A 13,249-nucleotide genomic window follows, 5' to 3' on the forward strand; every position below is an offset into this window, starting at 1 on the left:
CACAAGGAGGCCTTACGAATTTTGAAAACGGACCCGCGGCCCCTGTTTGCATGTGGATTGGCGAAATTCCTAGGTTGGGCATGACGCAATAGATCTACTAGGCTTTTGTATATTGTTTAATATGTATTTTAGACTGTTTTTATGTAAATTATTCGCACCATTTGTAATATGAATTGTATGCTTTTTATCTATGCATAGGCTCTTTTTATTGTTTATATGTATATGTATTGCTTTTTAAGATATGCATCATATCGAAATAAAGCCTAATTGACTGACTGACTAAGGAAAAAGAACCAATTGTCAAAACTATCTGATATTTAAAAAAACGGGGAGTTTTTATTCACCTTCCTGTTTTGTAATCAATAGTTTACCTGAATGATCTGTATTTCACAGGTCGATAGATATATTCTTATCCGATGAATCAGTCTTAGCCAATAAAGTTATTGACCTTCCTTATTTTGGCCAAACTGAAAAGAATCAAATTATAGTTCTTGTTTAGAGCAACATTTAGATTATCGCACGTGTTCAAACCGTAATGGCTAATTAATATTTTTAAATTATATCAGACTTGTGTATAAATCACACCCAAGTCCTTTGTTCTAAACAGCTGTTACCATTTAGAAAAACCACCCAAAGGTCGGAGAACGTCATTAATTTATGCCTATAGCCCCAAAGTTACCCTGGCTTTGATGTAGAGGCACAATACTTAAAGAAAGCGACTTTCTCTAGATGGCATAAACGCTGTCTGCGGTTTTCAAATATTCCATATCTTTTTTTTAAACATATTCTAAACATTGGGAATAGTCAAAGTTTGTCATAGTTTCTAACGCAATTGGATGCCTCTATAATCAGCAAACAACAGTGGATGGCTTGTTCGGTATACGCGCCATTTTGCATGTAGCTAAACCATTAGCACTCTATGGTATGCGCGATGAAGGCCATTCTTGCGCTCTGTATTTATCTAACCGACTTCCACCTTCGGCAGGCGGCATCAAGCTAACTTACTTGTAAGCGAGAAAATTTTACAATATACGGTATGTACGATAAGAAGCATTCTAGCACTTTGGTATTTATCTAGCCGACTTCCCACATAAGATAGTGGCATCAAGAAAACGTACTTGTAGATAAAGCAAACACACTGTCATGAAATGGAAGTGAAGAAATTCCAGAAGAAAGGAATGAATTTTAAGGAACTTTATTCATGAAGTGAAAGAGCTTGTGGCATGAGCAGTAACTACGCAGAGTCACGGTGTGTCTCTAGATCTCACTCAATGACGTCAGTTATATACACGCTAGACCTAACAGCTGTCCGCGCGCCTGGCAACCAATAGGAATTGACAACACTATTCAACAACTAGACCTATAACATCTCCCTTTTTATGGGAGAAATAATTAAATAAACTCATACACTTTAATTGTAACAGTTGCGTAGGGCTTATGCTGCAAAAAGTAAACTCCTTACACCCCTATAAGCACCTAAGAAAATAACATAACTAGAAGGAAGAAAGCGTTGATATAAATTACTTCGGTACTATTAAACTAGGTTTAGTAATGGGGGTTAACCAAGGTGTGACCCTACAACTAAGTTATACTAACACTGCCTGGTTTGGATAGCTTCGATGAGCTTTTTCGCAGGATTTTGCTGTTTCAAGATGGCCGACATGCTTTAGTACAATCAGAAGGTTCATGATTTAGGCCGGAACAGCCCTTTAAAAAGGGAGGGGTTCTATAGACACGTTGATGCCGGGTTCACATGACTCGGACAGATCAACACGTCTCCACTGGTTAAATCCGAGCATCTCCACGTTGATGTGCGTTTGCTTTATCTACAAGTAAGTTTTCTTGATGCCGTTTTCTTATGTGGGAAGTCGGCTAGATAAATACTAAAGCGCTAGAATGCTTCTTATCATACATACCGTATATTGTAAAATGTTCTCGCTTACAACTAAGTTAGCTTGATGCCGCCTGCCAAAGGTGGAAGTCGGTTAAGTAAATACAGAGTGCAAGAATGCCCTTCGTCGCGCATACCATAGAGTGCTAATGGTTTTGCTACATGCAAGATGGCGCGTATACCGAACAAGCCATCCACTGTTGTTTGCTGATTATAGAGGCACCCAATTGTGGTTAGAAACTATGACGAGCTTTGACTATTCCCAATGTTTAGAATATGTTTTGACAAAAGATATGGAATATTTGAAAACCGCGGACAGCGTTCAAGCCATCTAGAGAAAGTCGCTTTCTTTAAGTATTGTGCCTCTACATGAAAGCCAGGGTAACTTCGAGGCTATAGGCATAAATTAATGACGTTCTCTGACCTTTGGGTGGTTTTTCTAAATGGTAATAGCTGTTTAGAACAAAGGACTTGGGTGTGATTTATACACGAGTCTGATATAATTTTAAAATTATTAATTGGCCATTACGGTTTGAACATGTGCGATAATCTAAATGTTGCTCTAAACAAGAACTATAATTCTTTTCAGATTGGCCAAAATAAGGAAGGTCAATAACTTTATTGAATAAGACTGATTCATCGGATAAGAATATATCTATCGACCTGTGAAATACAGATCATTCAGGTAAACTATTGATTACAAAACAGGAAGGTGAATAAAAACTCCAAGTTTTTTGAAATATCAGATAGTTTTGACAATTGGTTCTTTTTCCTTAGATGATCAAAACCATTGCCACGATTCTTCTTTTCATATCCTGAAGTCATAAAGGATCATTTTGAAAAAGTAAGGAAAATAATTTATGTTATCTGTCAATGACAAATGGATGTGTCAACATAAAGTTCCAACATCCTATAGGCCAGGCAGCTCAATACCCATTCTATATATAATTTTGGGCTGTCTGGGGAATGCTCTCTAAAATATCCAACTAATAGAGAAATGTTGGTTAATTTCTGCACACGGGTTCTATAACACTGTCTTAAACAAATTGTTGGGACATTAAGATAACAGTGTATATTATGTCTTTGTAGGGGGTCACAGCTACAATGATTTTTGTCCTGAAGATGGTCTGCAAGAGTTATACCATATAAGACCGAAACGTCGACGACTAAGTCCTTTACTTGCTTTTCATTATACAAGTGATCTTTATTTTGTTGAAATAAGAGTCATTTGTTTTTAATTGCACTGGTTTGGACTTTCTATTCAAATGAATTATAGGAATAACTTTGTAGTTTCCTGTTCATTTGATTGAGTTATGATTAATTCTCATTGTTTACATGTACCCTATGATTTTTTGCTTAAAAAATCTTTTTGATATGAACATTTTCCTGTGTTGCTTTTTTCTCTCATGTTTTTGTCTACACAGTTAGTTTGATGAAATATTGTTTCAGATATCAATTCAATTCGAACAGACATATGCAAGCATCAAAGAAGCAGTCTGTAATCTGTGATAAATTCCTCTAAGTAAAATCCCTGGTTGGCACTTCTCTAAAGCTATTTAATCTGCCCAAGCCCACAAGGGTATATTGGGTTTGCCACCCACTTTTTTTCACCAGGGAATTGAGGCAAAATTACTGTGATAATGGAATGACCCTACTTATGCTATCTGCAATTGAGTTCAAAACCCACCAGCCATGTATCGTTGAAAATGATACCACAGACTGCTCAGCCTTACTGGAATATTTGCTTGACCCCAAGCAGATTTGTGTGCGATATAATTCTGCATATCTGCTATTTAACCTTGGGGCAATTTGCAGCCTGCACTAGCACCTTTGAATTATACTCAATCTCTTTCAACAAACTGCAGCAGTATGATTGAAGGCAACACTTGAAGCAACCTTGGGCTATTCATTATCTCTGTCTTTTATTAACGGAATGTGTCCTAGAAGATTTTTCTGCGGAGTGCTCCGATGTACCTGAAGCAAACAAAGGATAATTCCTAACTGTTTCTGCAAATGGCACTTTACGTTATGTTCGGGGATTAGGTCCGAGGCAACCTTGGGACATCCTTTTTTCTGCTTGTTGCACTTTTCTTCTTTGTGTCAAAAACAAATGTTGTAATACTCCTATCAATTTTACATCTGGTAGCTTTGCCTCAAGTTGAGGGCGCTGGCCCAGCGATAATTTGTGAATAAGGGGAAGCTGTAGTACCTCGCTCCTACATTGGAAAGCCACTATAGAAAGTCCCCTACCACAGTCACCTGATCTTAAGGTGACAGAGGCTTCTGTGAATAAATTGTTCTAGTTCACTTCCCTAAAGTCCGTTCACTGAGGTGTTACCCTTTTCTTTTTGACCCTGTTGATGGCCCTTTTGTTCCCTTTCTTCAGTGTATGATCAAAAGGCCACATATACTTACTGCATTCCAAATTTACATTCCCCCCGGTACCCGGAGACGCTACCACCGCCCACCTGGAGGGAAAGACCAGACCAGAAGAGAGAAGAAAGAAGATCACTACACAACCCTGACCGTACACTTTGTGTTAATACTTGATACATTAAAGCCATCATTGGTCCACGCATAAGACCTCCCCGATTCTTTTTCCGCCCGTCCCTCTCACAAACAGTATTAAAAATGTACCCCTTCGACCTCTTCTGAAGAAATAGGAATTATTGCTCACTTGTTCCACAATGTCCGAATCCCTTCCCAAAGGGCTTGGCACTTCATTGGATCCCTGGGAATGGGAGTAAAGATGACTCTGAAATTTGAGGACAGACATTGAAGTCTATAAGACAGGTGATCCTGATGATGTTCAAAACCCACAGATGGAAGACATTTTTCTGCTAAACTAGTTATACTTCAAAAAGCTTCACATCCTCAAAAGGGATGTTCAACTAAGCAGACTTTTCTGACGAGCCTTCCTTCCATTACCTCATTCACAGATTTCTTCTCGGTAGCGCCGAAGCACCCATCGCAACAGCAGCAGATCTTAAAATGTCCTAAGAGACATCAGCCAAAAGCTTAGCTTTCTACTTCATCCAGCTGAGGAGATCAAAACCAATGGTACCCTCCTAGATCACCATCAGCAGGGAGAGGTGTGGCGCTGTGGCCAGGGCAGCAGGTAGAGGTGTGGCACCGCGGCCAGGGTACTGACCCTGGAATCGGGGATCACGGTTCGATCGCCGGCGTCAGATTAGCCTAGCACCATGTATGTGACTCTGGGCAATAGCTTGCCTAATCTTCCTGACCGCCCCCAGCGCCTGGAGACCCTTACGGGTGATTGTTTGCGCTTTACAAATCTGGATTATTAATATTATTATTATTATTATTATTATTATTATTATTATTATCATCACTAAACACTGGAAATCTCTCAAAAGAGATTGAGAAGCATAAATAGAATAAGTATCAGCTCCCAGAATCAGATTAGTTGCAGAGAAGGACTTTGTTAAAACACTGTCTACCTTTTTGTCTGCTGAATTAGTAGGAGAGCAGTCTTTGGGTTGAGAGTGTATGTTATGTGGAATAACCTCCTACGAGCCTTCCGAAGAGAATATCATCAGGAGAAATCTGGAAATGGTGAATGTTCCACATCTTTCCAAGCTCTGAAAATTGAGCCCTTTATTTGCTTATGCAATGGCAAGGCAATATTTGGCGGTCTCTTATACTGTGTTGTCAGTTAAAGGACAGGCAGGAAAACCCCAAGTTTTCTCTTACGTGCTCCATAGCTGGGGGATCTCTTCCCTCCTAATATAATTGCTGGAAGAAGATTTACTTGGAGCACCTCAATCAGAGGATTAAGACAGGTTCATCAATGTATGGGAACTACATTTGTCTGCCTTGGGCTCTTTCTCCTTCTTACGAGTCTTTGCTGCTATAGCCCTAAAACAGTAGTCTTGATTGTCTCTTGATCCCCTGAATCAGACATGAAAGCTGGACTGTCTTGGGATAAAGGAGGAGGCCCCCTGGATCTTTTACTTCTGGGCTGGTCTGCATCATCCTCTTAGGAACCTGAAGGGGAGAGGCTTCTTCTTTTCGAACTTCTTGCCTCCTATACTGAACGTCCTCAACCTAGAGCAAATACCAGCCATATCTAGGACATATAAATACTCTAGATTGCCCTAGAAATTACCCGACCCTCAGTAAACCGACAGCCTGCTTAACCAATCGGGGAAGGTATGTATAAAACATCCTTAGGCCACCCGCACCCCAAGAAAGCCTGTCCAAACTAACATGAATGTCCCCATTTCAAGAAACAAACATAGTGACTGGGAATCTCATGTAACAGGTAATGGAGGCGTCTGCATTAGAAGTCCACCACTACGCTCAGCTGCCAAAAGATCCCCTGCATGCAACAACCACTCTTATCCAACCCAGAAGAAGCCTTTTGTGCATCTACAAGCAGCTGAGCGCCATGCTGGTTGACTGCACACTCAACGATTACCACTGCAGGCAATAGGTGTCAGGGGTTGCACTGAGTTTGTGCTTGGAATGGCAGATCTTTGAATAGGAGCTGTTGATGGCAGCAGAACCAGCTTAAGAGCCCTCAAGTGCTTAAAAATGAAACAGTTCCCTGATATCAGCAGTGGAAGATACTGTTCAGCAAGGGCTGAGACACAATTGCTCAGCCGGGTGGGAGGAATTCAGGAATAGGGAGGGAAAACATAGAATCAGGAGCAAGGAACTGAAATAAGCAAGCAAACCATCCAGTGATGACCAAGGACTAAACCAAAGCCAACTAATTATAAGTGTGGTACATATTTCAGGAGTCCTAGGGTGATCAGAGTTTTATGGGCTGGGATTATGTCAACCCAAGCAGTTTACCACTGGTGCGCTGGGACTTAACCCAATGATTTGACCCAACACTGAACACTAACTACGCCCCTTTAGCACTAGGCCCTCAGGGTAGAAAAGTCAAGCTGTCCAAGGCTTACTTAGGGAGGCGGTGTGGGGTTGGCGACTCACCACTCAAACATCTGATAACAGCTGTGCTGTACTGTAATATTTATATAGTGCTTACTACCCAATAAATCCCAGTTCAACCAGTACTTCGGTTTGAAAAAGGGAAGTACCTTGACACCAACAAGCAATACAATCTCTCTACGTAATCATTAGAAGGCATTGAAATAGACGCACTGCTGTTTATTTAGTACAACAGGAATCTATACTGACTGGATACAGCTCTTAAAAGATAAATATCTTTGGTCCATGCCCCTCGATTGGACATTTCAGAGATCGGATCATACAGGAGCCCCTGTGTTACTCGAGTAGATGATTGTTATTTCTTACCCACGTTTGGGGTCACAGTGAAGCAGTACCTCTTGCCCTTTGGTCCTGGTGTGTGGAGGCTGAGTCTGTGATTTGCCGTTGCGTACTCCCCATGGGGGTAACAAAGTACTCATCACAATATGGATTGTTAGATGTCGACCAATGTAAACGATGCGGGAGGGAGGGGGCTGACTTCCTACACCTGGCCTGGTCATGCGCAGCGATCCAGAACTACTGGAGCGAGGTTTTCATTGCTTTGTCTGCCATGCTGAGCTCCGACGTGCTATGTTCTATAAGAATGGGTCTTCTGGGAATAACGGCCCAATTTAAGGCTGTTAAACGTAAATTCTGTGTTGTTGCGCTGCTGCTGGCCAAGAGACAAGTAGTACTTTAATCAAACAAAAAGGACACTTGTAACACTGCTTGACTTTTGGTTCAGTGTAAAATAAGGAAACCCTCAAAGAAGTCAATGTTTGATGGAATTGCTGTATATTTGTTTCTTCAGCCCCACATTGACATTCAAGCAGTTATGCATCCGGGGGCAGAGTCAGCACAAGGCGTAACGTATCCTCCACGCGGCTCTGCGGCCTCCCGTTGAAAGCGGAACACTCTTACACAGCAGATTGTGAAGAGTTCATATACTACCCATAAAATATTTGTTTGTGAGAGATGGATTACCGCACAAGTAGTGTGAGTAGAACTTTCTGTGTAAATTGTACGTCTACTTTCTGTTTGTAAGTCCTGACGAAAGCTCCACAGACCGTTTGGCCCAAGGAGCTGAAACATGTCGACACACTATTTTCAATACTATTCGGCCCAGTAACTTGGCCCTTATATAGTATACCTACCTTTTTTAATTAATGGAGATCTGCCATCAAATAAAACTCCAAGGGCTTTTTTCCATTTTTTAATATATTTTTTCTTTTACCCTTTCTGTGGGAAATCCTTTTGTCTCTGGACACTGCACTCGAGACTGGAGGTGCCTCTGGATGAGGCGAGCAGTTCACACAAATAGGAATAACCCTATGATAACTGCCTGAATGTCAATGTGGGGCTGAAGAAACAAATATACAGCAATTCCATCAAACATTGACTTCTTTGAGGGTTTCCTTATTTTACACTGAACCAAAAGTCAAGCAGTGTTACAAGTGTCCTTTTTGTTTGATTAAAGTACTTTACTGTGGGGAAAGAAACGGACACTGATTTTCCTCATCCCTCCCTGTTGATTAATCGCAAGAGACAAGTAGCTCAATGCTGGAATAGCTCCAAGAAACCAACTGTAGCCAGATGGCTGGGGGACATGGCCAGCTGCAGAGATAGGCTCAGGACCTATGAGGAGGACCTGCCGGCGAAGTCCAGACCTAAGGACTTTTGGTGTTATCTCACTGATTTTCTAGTTGCAAGACAGGCTGATGAGGAGGATCAAGGGGTCCCTGAGCTACCGCCTGGGTGATATGTCTTTAACGATTGCCATCATTCATGTGAGCGCTGGTGCTGACACGTGCCGTTGTTTCTTGAATTGCACTAATCTTTTCTTTTTTCTTCAGGGGTAATGGTCTCCAGTTCAATGTTGTACCTAGGTCTGTTGGTTGCGGCCTATGGTTCCTAAAAAAACACAAATACCGTTACAGGACCCAACTGTATGTTTTACACTGCCGTCCCGACTGCTTGTATCTATGTACAATGCGCTTTTAATTGTGGATTCCACCTTCGCAGCCGGCCCCAGGGTTGTAGGCTACTGGCTGTGTAATGTTATGACTTTGCTACAATAAAGGTCTTGGGAAAAAAAAAGTACTCATCATCAAGCAGGACTCCTCACATGTCTTTCTCTTCATTCCAGCTGAAGTTGGTTGAGGTTCACAGTGGACACCCTGGCTTATTGATAGTAAGGGTAGCATAAGTAGCACAGTACCAGCAGTGGAGTCGCTGTGCAATAGGTATATTGCTAGCAGTCAGGTGAGTTTGCAATGCATCTTTGACTTCTTCACTACGCAAATACACAGTCCTCAGTCTGACCATCTACAAAGGATTCCTGTAATGTCCTGGGGAGGGTCCTTCAATTCTTGCCTCCCCCACACCTTCCTATCTTAGCTACAACTTGAATATATCAAATACAAATGAATCATAGTTTCTCTATGATCATCAGCATCACATATGATCCTAGCACACAACTACACACACTATACTCTACATAGTGAACTTCCTTTACTGTGGCAGCCTTACATTCGGAGTTATTATATCTCAAGTAAGTGTTCTTACCTTTACATAGGGAATCTTTTACATTGCCGAGTCATTTAAATAAAGTTTAAATGTATCTAATATTTTTAATATAAATTTCTAAATATACATACATATATGAGAGATTAAATAGGTTAAGCAATTAACAGCAAAACAGTTAATGTTAATTAAATACCAGACGTAAAACTAATTCAAAATAAAATTAAGTTAATATTAACATGGAATTCATGTATTATTTTTTTTATTTGGACCCCGCAGGGCCCAAAAAAGCATTTTGAAAAGTTTTACAGTGGCATCTGTGGATCCGGATGAAAAGTAGAAAAAAATGTATGGGCTCCTGTGATTCGTTAATTATTGGCCTCTGGGTAAGCCAGCCCAAGGGGCATTATGCAGCTAAAGGAGAGGGAGGCATGAGGACCTCCCTCCTGGAGCCTAATATGCCAGAGGACCACCACCTCCTTGGGGCGGCTTTATCAGAAATTGCGGGGGAGGCCTGTATGGCCTCTCCCGCTGCCCCGGAGACCACCACCTCCATGGGGCTTCTTTTTTTGTCTATGGGAGGGCTTTCAGACCCTTGCAGCCACAGGGACCACCGCCTCCAAGGCGCTTCTTTTTGTCTATGGAGGCTTTCAGACCCTTGCAGCCCCAGGGACCGCCACCTCCACGGGGCTTAATGTTTACAAAATGCCGGGGGCGCATGGACCCCTCCTGTTGCCCAGGCGGCCGCACATACCTGGGGCTTTAATTGTAATTGATGCGGGGGCTGCATCGACCCCCACCCACAGCCCCGAGGACTGCCACCTCAACTGTGCTTTAATTATAATTGATGCGGGGGCGTGCAACCCCTGGGACCACCACCTGGCCGGGGGCATATTAGAACAAAGGCCATAGATGGCCCTGGGGGACCATCACCCCCCAGGGACGGTCCTGCAATGTCCTGGGGTACCCATCCCCAGGACATGGCAGTTTGCTATGTCTTGGCTTGACTCTGCTCCGCATCGTACACGTGCTTTCGCTTGCACGAAGCAGAGCAGAATAAGCTGCATGTTTAGCAGCTCTCTCCGTCCAAAAGCAATGGCGGCTCCAGCAGGACACGGGGACCTTCAGGCTTCCCCCACTGTCAGTAACAACAAATGATAGCAGTGGGTCAAGGCAATAAGGAGTGACTAACTATGCAACTGACAGACTGTGCCCTCAAACCATGTGGTGTAAACTAACGGAACTAGAATCAACGGGGGTGCTTCATTCAAGTTTGAAGAAAATACCCATCAGTATTCGACCTGTACCGCCCTTTTCATCATATGGGTTCCTCCATACCACGAAGGAAGATAGTCTACAATGGTTGTTTTTTTAGTGGTAGACTAAAATGTGACCCAGTGATGTATAGCCAAGTAGTTAGGGCGACAGGAGACTACTGTAAAGCAGTGCATGTGAAAAAGGTGTGATAATAAACAAAAAAGTTTTATTAAAATTAGATAGACAGGAGGAAAAGAACTTTAATAAACACCTCGCTGCTTCTAAGTCAATAAAAAAGTAGTGCGAATCTAGTAGTTTTAACTAATAGCTACTAGTTTATTCTCAACTGGTCGACATGTTTCTGAAGATTTAAGGACCCAAGTGGTGTCTACTGCATTCCTCAGGACCGGTGACGCTACTGCTTAAAACACAAAACTGTGAAACTCATAATGAAAAGTTATCACCTGGGTATTTTTTGAACATCATTCTCCCAGCTGGTTTTTTCAACCGAACATTCCCCCACTGTCCCAAACGTGAGAAACTAGGTGCCCTTGGTGGTACCAGGGCACCCAGTATTGTGGCCAGGCCCCAGAGCCAAAACCCGCCAGGAAAGGGAGACCACACGACCACCCTTCCTTAATTAAAACTAATTATAACAAAAAAGAAAAAACAAATAGGCAGGCCCCGGAGTATGGGGTCCCAGAGCCGTAATCATCAAGGGGAGGGGTCACCATTTTAAAAATACCTGGCCACGGGGGAATGGGTCCCTAGACCCAAATTCATATATCATATTTGTTAAGGCTACTGCCATAAAGCTACAGCTTGCCGTGATGAATTCAAGACATTGGTACCCACACGCCAAAGCCATGCTGGGGACCTTTATCCCCCTAACAGACACCCCCAACCACATCTGAATTTTATGTGGGTAGAATTATAAAACATAGGAATATGTATTCTTTTATATCTATTTAGAGCCCTGAAGAAGTCAGAGATGCGGAGGCATCGCTAAACTGACGAAACACGTGTTGGTTAGAAAGTGTCAGAAGAGAGTCACATGTATTGAAGCTGAAGATTTTAATTTTACTGCAAGAATAAAATCTACGTGTGAAAAGAAGGACGACTGGACGTCTTTGAGTTACATGAAGAGTGGTGCTCAGCACATTATGCCCCCTTTTTGTGTATAGGATCGGGTTTCTGGTCCTTATTGTAGGGACAAGAGTGGCTGTCCTTGTCCTTTGGAGCACACTATACTGTTTGTTTTGACTTAATTTGGGAGTACTATAGTTTTACTGTGCGCAGGAAGGGTTTACCACTGTTCTGTGTGTTTTTTCATATCTGAATGGCACAGGACTTATGTTATTGGAGAAGATCAGTCATCAGATTGGGTTTACTGGTGGGAAAGCCCATATGAAGTCATGTGCTTTAACCCTGCCTTGTGCTCCAGAGTAAAGTCAAATTCCTGCAATGAGATTGACCAACACTGCAAATTAGTTTTTTTTTTATTCATAGCCACCAACTACTTGAGTGCCTTGTGATACATCTATACCACAAATCTGGTGCCAAACAAGTAAAAACTGACCCTCTGGAGGGCCCACACTATGGCAACGCAGTTTTTCAATGGTAGCCCAGTAATACCCTGGACAGCAGTCTTTTGCCTGAAAAAGGCAATTGGATGCTCACTACCCTTCGCACTGAGCTGGGCAAGCATGCCCCCCCCGCCTCGCTTTTTCAAAAACATTGATACACACATTGAGAGGTGGACTATAGTCCACACCCTTTAAGACTAGTACATTGCATAGTGTGGTCTTCTAGTCATTAAAGGCCTCCACATCACATTACTAGGCTGCTTCTTGAATTTCAGGGCAGTCAAAGGATCAACTATAGTTACGCAGTTAGCTGCACAGTTCCTGTACTAACCAGTGAGTCCTGAGAAAGTCCTTCTCATAAGTCTGAGTTATGGAAACCTCCCAAACCATTACAGATTGTATGTGCAAATCTTTCCGTTGCCCTCATGATGCCCGAGATAGACTACCAAGGTCTGAACCACCTGGCACTGTGTAGCAGTTATAGTCAGTGTGGCTCCCTGTATCCTCACCAACATCTGCTTCATGTGCTTTAGATGGTTGTTCCATAGACCGCTGAAGACAGCCACACTGTCCAAGTAACCCACACAGAACTCCACTAGGTCAGAGTGCTCAAAGTAGACTTAGAAAGGGCATATAACCGTAAACCTATAGTTGTCTTATGGGGTGGAGAATCAGTCCTCTTCTTAGCATTAGCTGCCAGTGCAATTTGCCAGCAGCCTCTCCTCAAGTCGAAAGTCCGAAAGTTCTTGTCTGCACCCAGACTATCAACCAGCTTATCGTCATGGGGATAGGATGAGCATCCCTCTTTGTGATGGTGTTCAGGGATTGACAGTTAACGCAAAAGCACAAGTCTGTTGACCCTTGGTTGGTAATTAGTACTATCGAGCAAGCCCCTGGACAACAGGAACACTCAATCCAGGTCCAACATCGTGGCCCCCCCCTGCTTTGATGAACTGGAAATGGTCTAATAACCTATATAGTTTGCTTTTCACAGGTAAACTACACCAAGTATCCATGTCGGACACAGAATAGA

The sequence above is a fragment of the Lissotriton vulgaris genome, chromosome 9 (genome assembly GCF_964263255.1).
Source record: "Lissotriton vulgaris chromosome 9, aLisVul1.2, whole genome shotgun sequence".
Classification (NCBI taxonomy): Eukaryota; Metazoa; Chordata; class Amphibia; order Caudata; family Salamandridae; genus Lissotriton; species Lissotriton vulgaris.